The sequence below is a fragment of the Lissotriton helveticus genome, chromosome 4_1, assembly GCF_964261635.1.
Source record: "Lissotriton helveticus chromosome 4_1, aLisHel1.1, whole genome shotgun sequence".
Classification (NCBI taxonomy): Eukaryota; Metazoa; Chordata; class Amphibia; order Caudata; family Salamandridae; genus Lissotriton; species Lissotriton helveticus.
Window position 1 is genome coordinate 969,145,662 of NC_136063.1, and position 18,281 is coordinate 969,163,942.

General features: G+C 32.8%; 3 non-coding genes across 3 annotated transcripts; all 3 read left to right on the forward strand.

The window, feature by feature from the left end:
• The first annotated feature begins 7,554 nt into the window (after nt 1-7,554).
• Nucleotides 7,555-7,628, forward strand: TRNAI-AAU (transfer RNA isoleucine (anticodon AAU)). The gene has a single exon. It is a non-coding gene; the product is annotated as a tRNA-Ile (tRNA).
• Nucleotides 7,629-11,454: 3,826 nt separating this feature from the next.
• On the forward strand, nt 11,455-11,528 carry TRNAI-AAU (transfer RNA isoleucine (anticodon AAU)). The gene has a single exon. It is a non-coding gene; the product is annotated as a tRNA-Ile (tRNA).
• Nucleotides 11,529-15,352: 3,824 nt separating this feature from the next.
• TRNAI-AAU (transfer RNA isoleucine (anticodon AAU)) lies at nt 15,353-15,426 on the forward strand. The gene has a single exon. It is a non-coding gene; the product is annotated as a tRNA-Ile (tRNA).
• Nucleotides 15,427-18,281: the final 2,855 nt, after the last annotated feature.

Below are 18,281 nucleotides of genomic sequence, written 5' to 3' on the forward strand. Positions count from 1 at the left end.
TTCTAACGCCAAGTAACTAAATCTCTTATTTATTGCAATTCATTGAGATCATTTTTTTTTAGTCTTGTTGATAATGTATAAAGATACTATGAATGTAAACAGCTAAATATAAGCTTTCCAACTATCCCTTATTAACAATCAGTAGGACTTCATCATCTGCTTCATCTTCAATAGTATGCTATATATTTAGTGAGCATATTAGTTTAGTCTGTTAGAGCATGAAGTTAAAAACGCAAAGGACATACTTTCAATCAGTCTCAAAGCCAATACTTGATGCTCCTTTAATGTTGAAAATAGATGTATTTTCTTCTGTATCATGTTTCCCTCTATATTTCCTTTGCGCAGAAGCTGATAGAATGATTAGATGAATCAATTGAATATAGGTGATGAATATTTATTTATTGCTAAACCACGTGGAAAAAAAGTTACTGGTTCAAAATTCTAACACTAAGTATGAAAATCAATTTTTTATTGCAATTTTTTTGAAGTCATATTAGTTTCTTCATGTTGATAATATGAAACTTAATTCATATTAAACAGCTGAAATTAAGCTTTCCAAATCTCCCGGTTGAACTATCATTATCACTGCTTCCTGTGCTGGTCCTCCAGAAAATGTGCAAATTGGCCTGTTAGCTCAGTTGGTTAGAGTGTGGTGCTAATAACGCAAAGGTCACTGGTTCGATCCCTGTACAGGCCAAGTTTAATTGTTTGAAAATAGATGCATTTTTCTTGTGTCTCATTTTGGACTGTTTATCTCCTTGGATCAACCGCTGCTTGAAGGATTGGATGAATACATTTGATATAATTATAGAATTAATGACTATTCTTAAAGCGCGTGGAATATCTATTAATGCTTCTAAGTTCTAACGCCAAGTAACTAAATCTCTTATTTATTGCAATTTATTGAGATCATTTTTGTTTAGTCATGTTGATAATATATAAAGATACTGTGAATGTAAACAGCTGAATATAAGCTTTCCAACTATCCCGGATTAACAATCAGTAGGACTTCATCATCTGCTTCATCTTCAATAGTATGCTATATATTTAGTGAGACTATTAGTTTAGTCTATTAGAGCATGAAGTTAAAAACGCCAAGAACATACTTTCAATCAGTCTCCAAGCCAATACTTGATGCTCCTTTAATGTTGAAAATAGATGTATTTTCTACTGTATCATGTTTATCTCTATATTTCCTTTGAGGAGAAGCTGATAATATGATTAGATGAATCAATTCAATATAGGTGATGAATATTTATTTATTGCTTAACCACATGGAAAAAACGTTAATGGTTCTAAGTTCTAACACTAAGTATGAAAATCTCTTTTGTATAGTAAGTTTTTTTAAGTCATATTAGTTTCTTCATGTCGATAATATATAACTATAACTTCATGGTACATTGATGAAATTAAGCTTTCCAAATCTCCTGGGTTAACTATCATTTGCCCTTCTTCATATGCTGGACCTCCAGGTAGTTGTGCAAAATGGCCTGTTAGCTCAGATGGTTAGAGCGTGGTGCCAATAACGCCAAGGTCACAGGTTCGATCCCTGTACAGGCCAAGTTTAATTGATTGAAAAATGATGAATTTTTCTTGTGTCTCATTTTGGACTGCTTATCTCCTTGGATCAAACGCTGCTTGAAGGATTGGATGGAATCAGTAGCATTTCATCATATGCTAATTCTTCAATAGTATGCTATATATTTAGTGAGCCTATTAGTTTAGTCTGTTAGAGCATGTACTTAAAAACGCAAAGGACATACTTTCAATCAGTCTCCAAGCCAATACTTGATGCTCCTTAAATGTTGAAATATATGTATTTTCTTCTGTATCATGTTTACCTCTATATTTCCTTTGCGCAGAAGCTGATAGAATGATTAGATGAATCAATTGAATATAGGTGGTAAATATTTATTTATTGCTAAACCGCGTGGAAAAAACGTTACTGGTTCAAAATTCTAACACTAAGTATGGATATCTCTTTTGTATTGCAATTTTTTTGAAGTCATATTCGTTTCTTCATGTTGATAATATGAAACTTTATTCATATTAAACAGCTGAAATTAAGCTTTCCAAATCTCCAGGTTGAACTATCATTAGCACTGCTTCCTGTGCTGGTCCTTCAGGACATGTGCAAATTGGCCTGTTAGCTCAGTTGGTTAGAGAGTGGTGCTAATACCGCCAAGGTCTCAGGTTCGATCCCTGAACAGGCCAAGTTTAATTGTTTTAAAAAAGATGATTTTTTCTTGTGACTCATTTTGGACTGTTTATCTCCTTGGATCAAACGCTGCTTGAAGGATTGGATAAATACATTTGATATAATTGTAGAATTAATTACTATTCTTAAAGCGCCTGGAATATCTATTAACGCTTCTAAGTTCTAACGCCAAGTAACTAAATCTCTTACTTATTGCAATTTATTGAGATCATTTTTGTTTAGTCTTGTTGATAATATATAAAGATACTATGAATGTAAACGGCTGAATATAAGCTTTCCAACTATCCCGGATTAACAATCAGTAGGACTTCATCATCTGCTTCATCTTAAGTAGTATGCTATTTATTTAGTGAGACTATTAGTTTAGTCTGTTAGAGCATGAAGTTAAAAACACCAAGGACATACTTTCAATCAGTCTCCAAGCCAATACTTGATGCTCCTTTAATGTTAAAAATAGATGTATTTTCTACTGTATCATGTTTATCTCTATATTTCCTTTGAGGAGAAGCTGATAAAATGATTAGATGAATCAATTCAATATAGGTGATGAATATTTATTTATTGCTTAACCACATGGAAAAAACGTTAATGGTTCTAAGTTCTAACACTAAGTATGAAAATCTCTTTTGTATTGTAATTTTTTTTAAGTCATATTAGTTTCTTCATGTTGATAATATATAACTAAAACTTCATGGTAAACTGCTGAAATTAACCTGTCCAAATCTTCTGGGTTAACTATCATTTGCCCTTCTTCATATGCTGGACCTCCAGGTAGTTGTGCAAAATGGTCTGTTAGCTCAGATGGTTATGGCGTGGTGCTAATAACGCCAAGGTCACAGGTTCGATCCCTGTACAGGCCAAGTTCAATTGTTTGAAAAAAGATTAATTATTCTGGTGGCTCATTTTGGACTGTTTATCTCCTTGGATCACACGCTGCTTGAAGGATTGGATGGAATCAGTAGCATTTCATCATCTGCTAATTCTTCAAAAGTATGCTATATATTTGGTGAGCCTATTAGTTTAGACTGTTAGAGCATGAAGTTAAAAACGCAAAGGACATACTTTCAATCAGTCTCCAAGCCAATACTTGATGCTCCTTTAATGTTGATAATAGATGTATTTTCTTCTGTATCATGTTTACCTCTATATTTCCTTCGCGCAGAAGCTGATAGAATGATTAGATGAATCAATTGAATATAGGTGATGAATATTTATTTATTGCTAAACCACATGGAAAAAACGTTACTGGTTCAAAATTCTAACACTAAGTATGGAAATCTCTTTTGTATTGCAATTTTTTTTAAGTCATATTAGTTTCTTCATGTTGATAATATGAAACTTAATTCATATTAAACAGCTGAAATTAAGCTTTCCAAATCTCCCGGTTGAACTATCATTAGCACTGCTTCCTGTGCTGGTCCTTCAGTAGATGTCCAAATTGGCCTGTTAGCTCAGTTATTTAGAGCGTGGTGCTAATACCGCCAAGGTCACAGGTTCGATCCCTGTACAGGCCAAGTGTAATTGTTTGAAAAAAGATGAATTTTTCTTGTGTCTCATTTTGGACTGTTTATCTCCTTGGATCAAACGCTGCTTGAAGGATTGGATGAATACATTTGATATAATTATAGAATTAATTACTATTCTTAAAGCGCCTGGAATATCTATTAATGGTTCTAAGTTCTAATGCCAAGTAACTGAATCTCTTACTTATTGTAATTTATTGAGATCATTTTTGTTTAGTCTTGTTGATAATATATAAAGATACTATGAATATAAACAGCTGAATATAAGCTTTCCAACTATACCGGATTAACAATCAGTAGGACTTCATCATCTGCTTCATCTTCAATAGTATGCTATTTATTTAGTGAGACTATTAGTTTAGTCTGTTAGAGCATGAAGTTAAAAACACCAAGGACATACTTTCAATCAGTCTCCAAGCCAATACTTCATGCTCCTTTAATGTTGAAAATAGATGTATTTTCTACTGTATCATGTTCATCTCTATATTTCCTTTGAGGTGAAGCTGATAAAATGATTAGATGAATCAATTCAATATAGGTGATGAATATTTATTTATTGCTTAACCACATAAAAAAACGTTAATGGTTCTAAGTTCTAACACTAAGTATGAAAATCTCTTTTGTATTGTAATTTTTTTTAAGTCATATCAGTTTCTTCATGTTGATAATATATAACTATAACTTCATGGTAAACTGCTGAAATTAAGCTTTCCAAATCTCCTGGGTTAACTATCATTTGCCCTTCTTCATATGCTGGACCCTCAGGTATTTGTGCAAAATGGCCTGTTAGCTCAGATGGTGAGAGCGTGGTGCTAATAATGCCAAAGTCACAGGTTCGATCCCTATACAGGCCAAGTTTAATTGTTTGAAAAAAGATGAATTTTACTTGTGTCTCATTTTGGACTGTTTATCTCCTTGGATCAACCGCTGCTTGAAGGATTGGATGGAATCAGTAACATTTCATCATCTGCTAATTCTTCAATAGTAGGCTATATATTTAGTGAGCCTATTAGTTTAGTCTGTTAGAGCATGTACTTAAAAACGCAAAGGACATACTTTCAATCAGTCTCCAAGCCTATACTTGATGCTCCTTTAATGTTGAAAATAGATGTATTTTCTTCTGTATCATGTTTACCTCTATATTTCCTTTGCGCAGAAGCTGATAGAATGATTAGATGAATGAATTGAAAATAGCTGATGAATATTTATTCATTGCTTAACCATGTGGAAAAAACGTTACTGATTCAAAATTCTAACACTAAGTATGGAAATCTCTTTTGTATTGCAATTTTTTTGAAGTCATATTACTTTCTTCATGTTGATAATATGAAACTATAATTCATATTAAACAGCTGAAATTAAGCTTTCCAAATCTCACGGTTTAACTATCATTAGCACTGCTTCCTGTGCTGATCCTCCAGAAGATGTGCAAAATGGCCTGTTAGCTCAGTTGGTTAGAGCGTGGTGCTAATAACTCCAAGGTCACAGGTTCGATCCCTGTACAGGCTAAGTTTTATTGTTTGAAAAAATATGAATTTTTCTTGTGTCTCATTTTGGACTGTTAATCTCCTTGGATCAAACGCTGCTTGAAGGATTGGATGAATACATTTGATATAATTGTAGAATGAATTACTATTCTTAAAGCGCCTGGAATATCTATTAATGGTTCTAAGTTCTAACGCCAAGTAACTAAATCTCTTATTTATTGCAATTTATTGAGATCATTTTTTTTTAGTCTTGTTGATAATGTATAAAGATACTATGAATGTAAACAGCTAAATATGAGCTTTCCAACTATCCCTTATTAACAATCAGTAGGACTTCATCATCTGCTTCATCTTCAATAGTATGCTATATATTTAGTGAGAATATTAGTTTAGTCTGTTAGAGCATGAAGTTAAAAACGCAAAGGACATACTTTCAATCAGTCTCAAAGCCAATACTTGATGCTCCTTTAATGTTGAAAATAGATGTATTTTCTTCTGTATCATGTTTCCCTCTATATTTCCTTTGCGCAGAAGCTGATAGAATGATTAGATGAATCAATTGAATATAGGTGATGAATATTTATTTATTGCTAAACCACGTGGAAAAAAAGTTACTGGTTCAAAATTCTAACACTAAGTATGAAAATCAATTTTTTATTGCAATTTTTTTGAAGTCATATTAGTTTCTTCATGTTGATAATATGAAACTTAATTCATATTAAACAGCTGAAATTAAGCTTTCCAAATCTCCCGGTTGAACTATCATTATCACTGCTTCCTGTGCTGGTCCTCCAGAAAATGTGCAAATTGGCCTGTTAGCTCAGTTGGTTAGAGTGTGGTGCTAATAACGCAAAGGTCACTGGTTCGATCCCTGTACAGGCCAAGTTTAATTGTTTGAAAATAGATGCATTTTTCTTGTGTCTCATTTTGGACTGTTTATCTCCTTGGATCAACCGCTGCTTGAAGGATTGGATGAATACATTTGATATAATTATAGAATTAATGACTATTCTTAAAGCGCGTGGAATATCTATTAATGCTTCTAAGTTCTAACGCCAAGTAACTAAATCTCTTATTTATTGCAATTTATTGAGATCATTTTTGTTTAGTCGTGTTGATAATATATAAAGATACTGTGAATGTAAACAGCTGAATATAAGCTTTCCAACTATCCCGGATTAACAATCAGTAGGACTTCATCATCTGCTTCATCTTCAATAGTATGCTATATATTTAGTGAGACTATTAGTTTAGTCTATTAGAGCATGAAGTTAAAAACGCCAAGAACATACTTTCAATCAGTCTCCAAGCCAATACTTGATGCTCCTTTAATGTTGAAAATAGATGTATTTTCTACTGTATCATGTTTATCTCTATATTTCCTTTGAGGAGAAGCTGATAATATGATTAGATGAATCAATTCAATATAGGTGATGAATATTTATTTATTGCTTAACCACATGGAAAAAACGTTAATGGTTCTAAGTTCTAACACTAAGTATGAAAATCTCTTTTGTATAGTAAGTTTTTTTAAGTCATATTAGTTTCTTCATGTCGATAATATATAACTATAACTTCATGGTACATTGATGAAATTAAGCTTTCCAAATCTCCTGGGTTAACTATCATTTGCCCTTCTTCATATGCTGGACCTCCAGGTAGTTGTGCAAAATGGCCTGTTAGCTCAGATGGTTAGAGCGTGGTGCCAATAACGCCAAGGTCACAGGTTCGATCCCTGTACAGGCCAAGTTTAATTGATTGAAAAATGATGAATTTTTCTTGTGTCTCATTTTGGACTGCTTATCTCCTTGGATCAAACGCTGCTTGAAGGATTGGATGGAATCAGTAGCATTTCATCATATGCTAATTCTTCAATAGTATGCTATATATTTAGTGAGCCTATTAGTTTAGTCTGTTAGAGCATGTACTTAAAAACGCAAAGGACATACTTTCAATCAGTCTCCAAGCCAATACTTGATGCTCCTTAAATGTTGAAATATATGTATTTTCTTCTGTATCATGTTTACCTCTATATTTCCTTTGCGCAGAAGCGGATAGAATGATTAGATGAATCAATTGAATATAGGTGGTAAATATTTATTTATTGCTAAACCACGTGGAAAAAACGTTACTGGTTCAAAATTCTAACACTAAGTATGGATATCTCTTTTGTATTGCAATTTTTTTGAAGTCATATTCGTTTCTTCATGTTGATAATATGAAACTTTATTCATATTAAACAGCTGAAATTAAGCTTTCCAAATCTCCAGGTTGAACTATCATTAGCACTGCTTCCTGTGCTGGTCCTTCAGGACATGTGCAAATTGGCCTGTTAGCTCAGTTGGTTAGAGCGTGGTGCTAATACCGCCAAGGTCTCAGGTTCGATCCCTGAACAGGCCAAGTTTAATTGTTTTAAAAAAGATGATTTTTTCTTGTGACTCATTTTGGACTGTTTATCTCCTTGGATCAAACGCTGCTTGAAGGATTGGATAAATACATTTGATATAATTGTAGAATTAATTACTATTCTTAAAGCGCCTGGAATATCTATTAACGCTTCTAAGTTCTAACGCCAAGTAACTAAATCTCTTACTTATTGCAATTTATTGAGATCATTTTTGTTTAGTCTTGTTGATAATATATAAAGATACTATGAATGTAAACGGCTGAATATAAGCTTTCCAACTATCCCGGATTAACAATCAGTAGGACTTCATCATCTGCTTCATCTTAAGTAGTATGCTATTTATTTAGTGAGACTATTAGTTTAGTCTGTTAGAGCATGAAGTTAAAAACACCAAGGACATACTTTCAATCAGTCTCCAAGCCAATACTTGATGCTCCTTTAATGTTAAAAATAGATGTATTTTCTACTGTATCATGTTTATCTCTATATTTCCTTTGAGGAGAAGCTGATAAAATGATTAGATGAATCAATTCAATATAGGTGATGAATATTTATTTATTGCTTAACCACATGGAAAAAACGTTAATGGTTCTAAGTTCTAACACTAAGTATGAAAATCTCTTTTGTATTGTAATTTTTTTTAAGTCATATTAGTTTCTTCATGTTGATAATATATAACTAAAACTTCATGGTAAACTGCTGAAATTAAGCTGTCCAAATCTTCTGGGTTAACTATCATTTGCCCTTCTTCATATGCTGGACCTCCAGGTAGTTGTGCAAAATGGTCTGTTAGCTCAGATGGTTATGGCGTGGTGCTAATAACGCCAAGGTCACAGGTTCGATCCCTGTACAGGCCAAGTTCAATTGTTTGAAAAAAGATTAATTATTCTGGTGACTCATTTTGGACTGTTTATCTCCTTGGATCACACGCTGCTTGAAGGATTGGATGGAATCAGTAGCATTTCATCATCTGCTAATTCTTCAAAAGTATGCTATATATTTGGTGAGCCTATTAGTTTAGACTGTTAGAGCATGAAGTTAAAAACGCAAAGGACATACTTTCAATCAGTCTCCAAGCCAATACTTGATGCTCCTTTAATGTTGATAATAGATGTATTTTCTTCTGTATCATGTTTACCTCTATATTTCCTTCGCGCAGAAGCTGATAGAATGATTAGATGAATCAATTGAATATAGGTGATGAATATTTATTTATTGCTAAACCACATGGAAAAAACGTTACTGGTTCAAAATTCTAACACTAAGTATGGAAATCTCTTTTGTATTGCAATTTTTTTGAAGTCATATTAGTTTCTTCATGTTGATAATATGAAACTATAATTCATATTAAACAGCTGAAATTAAGATTTTCAAATCTCCCGGTTTAACTATCATTAGCACTGCTTTCTGTGCTGGTCCTCCAGAAGATGTACAAAATGGCCTGTTAGCTCAGTTGGTTAGAGGGCGGTGTTAATAACGCCACGGTCACAGGTTTGATCCCTGTACAGGCCAAGTTTAATTGTTTGAAAAAAGATACATTTTTCTTGTGTCTCATTTTGGACTGTTTATCTCCTTGGATCAAACGCTGCTTGAAGGATTGGTTGAATACATTTGATATAATTATAGAATTAATTACTATTCTTAAAGCGCCTGGAATATCTATTAATGGTTCTAAGTTCTAACGCCAAGTAACTAAATCTCTTATTCATTGCAATTTATTGAGATCATTTTTGTTTAGTCTTGTTGATAACATATAAAGATACTATGAATGTAAACAGCTGAATATAAGCTTTCCAACTATCCTGGATTAACAATAAGTAGGACTTCATCATCTGCTTCATTTTCAATAGTATGCTATATATGTAGTGAGACTATTAGTTTATTCTGTTAAAGCATGAAGTTAAAAACGCCAAGGACATACTTTCAATCAGTCTCCAAGTCAATACTTGATATTCCTTTAATGTTGAAAATAGATGCATTTTCTACTGTATCATGTGTATCTCTATATTTCGTTTGAGGAGAAGCTGATCAAATGATTAGAAGAATCAATTCAATATAGGTGCTGAATATTTATTTATTGCTTAACCACATGGAAAAAAACGTTAATGGTTCTAAATTCTAACACTAAGTATTTAAATCTCTCTTGTATTGTAATTTTTTGAAGTCATATTAGTTTCTTCATGTTGATAATATATAACTATAACTTCATGGTAAACTGCTGAAATTAAGCTTTCCAAATCTCCTGGGTTAACTATCATTTGCCCTTCTTCATATGCTGGACCTCCAGGTAGTTGTGCAAATGGACTGTTAGCTCAGTTGGTTAGAGCGTGGTGCTAATAACGCCAAGGTCACAGGTTCGATCCCTACACAGGCCAAGTTTAATTGTTTGAAAAAAGATGAATTTTTCTTGAGTCTCATTTTGGACTGTTTATCTCCTTGGATCAAACGCTGCTTGAAGGATTGGATGAATACATTTGATATCATTATAGAATTATTTACTATTCTTAAAGCGCCAGGAATATCTATTAATGCTTCTAAGTTCTAACGCCAAGTAACTAAATCTCTTATTCATTGCAATTTATTGAGATCATTTTTGTTTAGTCTTGTTGATAATATATAAAGATACTATGAATGTATACAGCTAAATAAAAGCTTTCCAACTATCCCGGATTAACAATCAGTAGTACTTCATCATCTACTTCATCTTCAATAGTATGCTATTTATTTAGTGAGACTATTAGTTTATTCTGTTAGAGCATGAAGTTAAAAACGCCAAGGACATACTTTCAATCAGTCTCTAAGCCAATACTTGATGCTCCTTTAATGTTGAAAATAGATGTATTTTCTACAGTATCAAGTTTATCTCTATATTTCCTTTGAGGAGAAGCTGATAAAATGTTTAGATGAATCAATTCAATATAGGTGATGAATATTTATTTATTGATTAACCACATGGAAAAAACGTTAATGGTTCTAAGTTCTAACACTAAGTATGAAAATCTCTTTTGTATTGTAATTTTTTTAAGTCATATTAGTTTCTTCATGTTGATAATATATAACTATAACTTCATGGTAAACTGCTGAAATTAAGCTTTCCAAATCTCCTGAGTTAACTATCATTTGCCCTTCTTCATATGCTGGACCTCCAGGTAGTTATGCAAAATGGCCTGTTAGCTCAGATGGTTAGAGCGTGATGCTAATAACGCCAAGGTCACAGGATCGATCCCTGTACAGGCCAAGTTTAATTGTTTGAAAAAAGATGAATTTTTCTAGCGTCTCATTTTGGACTGTTTATCTCCTTGGATCACAGGCTGTTTGAAGGATTGGATGGAATCAGTAGCATTTCATCATCTGCTAATTCTTCAATAGTATGCTATATATTTAGTGAGCCTATTAGTTTAGTCTGTTAGAGCATGAAGTTAAAAACGCAAAGGACATACTTTCAATCAGTCTCCAAGCCAATACTTGATGCTCCTTTAATGTTGAAAATAGATGTATTTTCTTCTGTATCATGTTTACCTCTATATTTCCTTTGCGCAGAAGCTGATAGAATGATTAGATGAATCAATTGAATATAGGTGATGAATATTTATTTATTGCTAAACCACGTGGAAAAAACGTTACTGGTTCAAAATTCTAACACTAAGTATGGAAATCTCTTTTGTATTGCAATTTTTTTTGAAGTCATATTAGTTTCTTCATGTTGATAATATGAAACTTAATTTATTTTAAACAGCTGAAATGAAGCTTTCCAAATATCCCGGTTGAACTATCATTAGCACTGCTTCCTGTGCTGGTCCTCCAGAAGATGTGCAAATTGGCCTGTTAGCTCAGTTGGTTAGAGCGTGGTGCTAATAACGCCAAGGTCACAGGTTCGATCCCTGTACAGGCCAAGTTTAATTGTTTGAAAAAAGATGAATTTTTCTTGTGTCTCATTTTGGACTGTTTATCTCCTTGGATCAAATGCTGCTTGAAGAATTGGATGAATATATTTGATATAATTGTAAAATTAATTACTATTCTTAAAGCGCCTGGGATATCTATTAATGGTTCTAAGTTCTAACGCCAAGTAACTAAATCTCTTCTTTATTGCAATTTATTGAGATCATTTTTGTTTAGTCTCGTTGATAATATATAAAGATACTATGAATGTAAACAGCTGAATATAAGCTTTCCAACTATCCTGGATTAACAATCAGTAGGACTTCATCATCTGCTTCATCCTCAATAGTATGCTATATATATTTAGTGAGACTATTAGTTTAGTCTGTGAGAGCAAGCAGTTAAAAACGCCAAGGACATACTTTCAATCAGTCTCCAAGCCAATACTTGATGCTCCTTTAATGTTGAAAATAGATGTATTTTCTACTTTATCATGTATATCTCTATATTTCCTTTGAGGAGAAGCTGATAAAATGATTAGATGAATCAATTCAATATAGGTGATGACTATTTATTTATTGCTTAACCACATGGAAAAAACGTTAATGGTTCTAAGTTCTAACACTAAGTATGAAAATCTCTTTTGTATTGAAAGTTTTTTTTAAGTCATATTGTTTTCTTCGTGTTGATGATATATAACTATAACTTCATGGTAAACTGCTGAAATTAAGCTTTCCAAATCTCCTGGGTTAACTATCATTTGCCCTTCTTCATATGCTGGACCTCCAGGTAGTTGTGCAAAATGGCCTGTTAGCTCAGATGGTTAGAGCATGGTGCTAATAACGCCAAGGTCACAAGTTCGATCCCTGTACAGGCCAAGTTCTATTGTTTGAAAAAAGATGTATTTTTCTTGTGTCTCATTTTGGACTGTTTATCTCCTTGGATCAAACGCTGCTTGAAGGATTGGATGGATTCAGTAGCATTTCATCATCTGCTAATTCTTCAATATTATGCTATATATTTAGTGAGCCTATTAGTTTAGTCTGTTAGAGCATGAAGTTAAAAACACAAAGGACATACTTTCAATCAGTCTCCAAGCCAATACTTGATGCTCCTTTAATGTTGAAAATAGATGTATTTTCTTCTGTATTGTGTTTACCTCTATATTTCCTTTGCACAGAAGTTGATAGAATGATTAGATGAATCAATTAAAATTCGTGATGAATATTTATTTATTGCTAAACCACGTGGAAAAAATGTTACTGGTTCAAAATTCTAACACTAAGTATGGAAATCTCTTTTGTATTGCAATTTTTTGGAAGTCATATTAGTTTCTTCATGTTGATAATATGAAACTTAATTCATATTAAACAGCTGAAATTAAGCTTTCCAAATATCCCGGTTGAACTATCATTAGCACTGCTTCCTGTGCTGGTCCTCCAAAAGAAGTGCAAAGTGGTCTGGTAGCTCAGTTGGTTAGAGAGTTGTGCTAATAATGCCAAGGTCACAGGTTCGAGACCTGTAAAGACCAAGTTTAATTGTTTGAAAAAAGATGAATTTTTCTTGTGTCTCATTTTGGACTGTTTATCTCCTTGGATCAAACACTGCTTGACGGATTTGATGAATACATTTGATATAATTATAGAATTAATTACTATTCTTAAAGCGCCTGGAATATCTATTAATGGTTCTAAGTTCTAACGCCAAGTAACTAAATCTCTTATGTATTGCAATTTATTGAGATCATTTTTGTTTAGTCTCGTTGATAATATATAAAGATACTATGAATGTATACAGCTAAATAAAAGCTTTCCAACTATCCCGGATTAACAATCAGTAGTACTTCATCATCTGCTTCATCTTCAATAGTATGCTATTTATTTAGTGAGACTATTAGTTTATTCTGTTAGAGCATGAAGTTAAAAACGCCAAGGACATACTTTCAATCAGTCTCCAAGCCAATACTTGATGCTCCTTTAATGTTGAAAATAGATGTATTTTCTACAGTATCAAGTTTATCTCTATATTTCCTTTGAGGAGAAGCTGATAAAATGATTAGATGAATCAATTCAATATAGGTGATGAATATTTATTTATTGATTAACCACATGGAAAAAACGTTAATGGTTCTAAGTTCTAACACTAAGTATGAAAATCTCTTTTGTATTGTAATTTTTTTAAGTCATATTAGTTTCTTCATGTTGATAATATATAACTATAACTTCATGGTAAACTGCTGAAATTAAGCTTTCCAAATCTCCTGAGTTAACTATCATTTGCCCTTCTTCATATGCTGGACCTCCAGGTAGAAGTGCAAAATGGCCTGTTAGCTCAGATGATAATAGCGTGGTGCTAATAACGCCAAGGTCACAGGTTCGATCCCTGTACAGGCCAAGTTTAATTGTTTGAAAAAAGATGAATTATTCTTGTGTCTCATTTTGGACTGTTTATCTCCTTGGATCAAACGCTGCTTGAAGGATTGGATGGAATCAGTAGCATTTCATCATCTGCTAATTCTTCAATAGTATGCTATATATTTAGTGAGCCTATTAGTTTAGTCTGTTAGAGCATGAAGTTAAAAATGCAAAGGACATACTTTCAATCAGTCTCCAAGCCAATACTTGATGCTTCTTTAATGTTGAAAATAGATTTATTTTCTTCTGTATCATGTTTACCTCTATATTTCCTTTGCGCAGAAGCTGATAGAATGATTAGATGAATCAATTGAATATAGGTGATGAATATTTATTTATTGCTAAACCACGTGGAAAAAACGTTACTGGTTCAAAATACTAACACTAAGTATGGAAATCTCTTTTGTATTACAATTTTTTTGAAGTCATATTAGTTTCTTCATGTTGTTAATATGAACCTTAATTCATATTAAACAGCTGAAATTAAGCTTTCCAAATCTCCCGGTTGAACTATCATTAGCACTGCTTCCTGTGCTGCTCCTCCAGAAGATGTGCAAATTGGCCTGGTAGCTCTGTTGGTTACAGCGTTGTGCTAATAGCGCCAAGGTCAAAGGTTCGATCCCTGTACAGGCCAAGTTTAATTGTTTGAAAAAAGATGAATTTTTCTTGTGTCTCATTTTGGACTGTTTATCTCCTTGGATCAAACGCTGCTTGAAGGATTGGTTGAATACATTTGATATAAATATAGAATTAATTACTATTCTTAAAGCTCCTGGAATATCTATTAATGGTTCTAAGTTCTAACGCCAAGTAACTAAATCTCTTATTCATTGCAATTTATTGAGATCACTTTTGTTTAGTCTTGTTGATAATATATAAAGATACTATGAATGTATACAGCTAAATAAAAGCTTTCCAACTATCCCGGATTAACAATCAGAAGGACTTCATCATCTGCTAATTCTTCAAAAGTATGCTATATATTTAGTGAGCCTATTAGTTTAGTCTGTTAGAGCATGAAGTTAAAAACACAAAGGACATACTTTCAATCAGTCTCCAAGCCAATACTTGATGCGCCTTTAATGTTGAAAATAGATGTATTTTCTTCTGTATCATGTTTACCTCTATATTTCCTTTGCGCAGAAGCTGTTAGAATGATTAGATGAATCAATTGAATATAGGTGATGAACATTTATTTATTGCTAAACCACGTGGAAAAAACGTTACTGGTTCAAAATTCTAACACTAAGTATGGAAATCTCTTTTGTATTACACTTTTTTTGAAGTCATATTAGTTTCTTCATGTTGATAATATGAACCTTAATTCATATTAAACAGCTGAAATTAAGCTTTCCAAATCTCCCGGTTGAACTATCATTAGCACTGCTTCCTGTGCTGGTCCTCCAGAAGATGTGCAAATTGGCCTGTTAGCTCAGTTGGTTAGAGCATGGTGCTAATAACGCCAAGGTCACAGGTTCGATCCCTGTACAGGCCAAGTTTAATTGTTTGAAAAAAGATGAATTATTCTTGTGTCTCATTTTGGACTGTTTATCTCCTTGGATCAAACGCTGCTTGAAGGATTGGATGGAATCAGTAGCATTTCATCATCTGCTAATTCTTCAATAGTATGCTATATATTTAGTGAGCCTATTATTTTAGTCTGTTAGAGCATGAAGTTAAAAACGCAAAGGACATACTTTCAATCAGTCTCAAAGCCAATACTTAATGCTCCTTTAATGTTGAAAATAGATTTATTTTCTTCTGTATCATGTTTACCTCTATATTTCCATTGCCCAGAAGCTGATAGAATGATTAGATGAATCACTTGAATATAGGTGATGAATATTTATTTATTGCTAAACCACGTGGAAAAAACGTTACTGGTTCAAAATACTAACACTAAGTATGGAAATCTCTTTTGTATTGCAAGTTTTTTTGAAGTCATATTAGTTTCTTCATGTTGATAATATGAACCTTAATTCATATTAAACAGCTGAAATTAAGCTTTCCAAATCTCCCCGTTGAACTATCATTAGCACTGCTTCCTGTGCTGGTCCTCCAGAAGGTGTGCAAATTGGCCTGTTAGCTCAGTTGGTTAGAGCGTGGTGCTAATTTCGCCAAGGTCACAGGTTCGATCCCTGTACAAGCCAAGTTTAATTGTTTGAAAAAAGATGAATTTTTCTTGTGTCTCATTTTGGACTGTTTATCTCCTTGGATCAAACGCTGCTTGAAGGATTGGATGAATACATTTGATATAATTATAGAATTAATTACTATTCTTAAAGCGCCTGGAATATCTATTAATGGTTCTAAGTTCTAACGCCAAGTAACTAAATCTCTTATTCATTGCAATTTATTGAGATCATTTTTGTTTAGTCTTGTTGATAATATATAAAGATACTATGAATGTATACAGCTAAATAAAAGCTTTCCAACTATCCCGGATTAACAATCAGTAGGACTTCATCATCTGCTTCATCTTCAATAGTATGCTATATATATAGTGCTATTAGTTTAGTCTGTTAGAGCATGAAGTTAAAAACACCAAGGACATACTTTCAATCAGTCTCCAAGCCAATACTTGATGCTCCTTTAATGTTGAAAATAGATGTATTTTCTACTCTATCATGTTTATCTCTATATTTCCTTTTAGGAGAAGCTGATAAAATGATTAGATGAATCAATTCAATATAGGTGATGAATATTTATTTATTGCTTAACCACATGGAAAAAACGTTAATGGTTCTAAGTTCTAACACTAAGTATGAAAATCTCTTTTGTATTGTAATTTTTTTTAAGTCATATTAGTTTCTTCATGTTGATAATATATAACTAAAACTTCATGGTAAACTGCTGAAATTAAGCTATCCAAATCTTTTGGGTTAACTATCATTTGCCCTTCTTCATATGCTTGACCTCCAGGTAGTTGTGCAAAATGGTCTGTTAGCTCAGATGTTTATGGCGTGGTGCTAATAACGCCAAGGTCACAGGGTCGATCCCTGTACAGGCCAAGTTTAATTGTTTGAAAAAAGATTAATTATTCTGGTGACTCATTTTGGACTGTTTATCTCCTTGGATCACACTCTGCTTGAAGGATTGGATGGAATCAGTAGCATTTCATCATCTGCTAATTCTTCAAAAGTATGCTATATATTTAGTGAGCCTATTAGTTTAGTCTGTTAGAGCATGAAGTTAAAAACGCAAAGGACATACTTTCAATCAGTCTCCAAGCCAATACTTGATGCTCCTTTAATGTTGATAATAGATGTATTTTCTTCTGTATCATGTTTACCTCTATATTTCCTTCGCGCAGAAGCTGATAGAATGATTAGATGAATCAATTGAATATAGGTGATGAATATTTATTTATTGCTAAACCACGTGGAAAAAACGTTACTGGTTCAAAATTCTAACACTAAGTATGGAAATCTCTTTTGTATTGCAATTTTTTTGAAGTCATATTAGTTTCTTCATGTTGATAATATGAACCTTAATTCATATTAAACAGCTGAAATTAAGCTTTCCAAATCTCCCGGTTGAACTATTATCAGCACTGCTTCCTGTGCTGCTCCTCCATAAGATGTGCAAATTGGCCTGTTAGCTCAGTTGGTTAGAGCGTGGTGCTAATAACGCCAAGGTCATATGTTCGATCCCTGTACAGGCCAAGTTTAATTGTTTGAAAAAAGATGAATTTTTCTTGTGTCTCATTTTGGACTGTTTATCTCCTTGGATCAAACGCTGCTTGAAGGATTGGTTGAATACATTTGATGTAATTATAGAATTAATTACTATTCTTAAAGCGCCTGGAATATCTATTAATGGTTCTAAGTTCTAACGCCAAGTAACTAAATCTCTTATTCATTGCAATTTATTGAGATCACTTTTGTTTAGTCTTGTTGATAATATATAAAGATACTATGAATGTATACAGCTAAATAAAAGCTTTCCAACTATCCCGGATTAACAATCAGTAGGACTTCATCATCTGCTAATTCTTCAAAAGTATGCTATATATTTAGTGAGCCTATTAGTTTAGTCTGTTAGAGCATGAAGTTAAAAACGCAAAGGACATACTTTCAATCAGTCTCCAAGCCAATACTTGATGCTCCTTTAATGTTGAAAATAGATGTATTTTCTTCTGTATCATGTTTACCTCTATATTTCCTTTGCGCAGAAGCTGTTAGAATGATTAGATGAATCAATTGAATATAGGTGATGAATATTTATTTATTGCTAAACGACGTGGAAAAAACGTTACTGGTTCAAAATTCTAACACTAAGTATGGAAATCTCTTTTGTATTGCAATTTTTTTTAAGTCATATTAGTTTCTTCATGTTGATAATATGAAC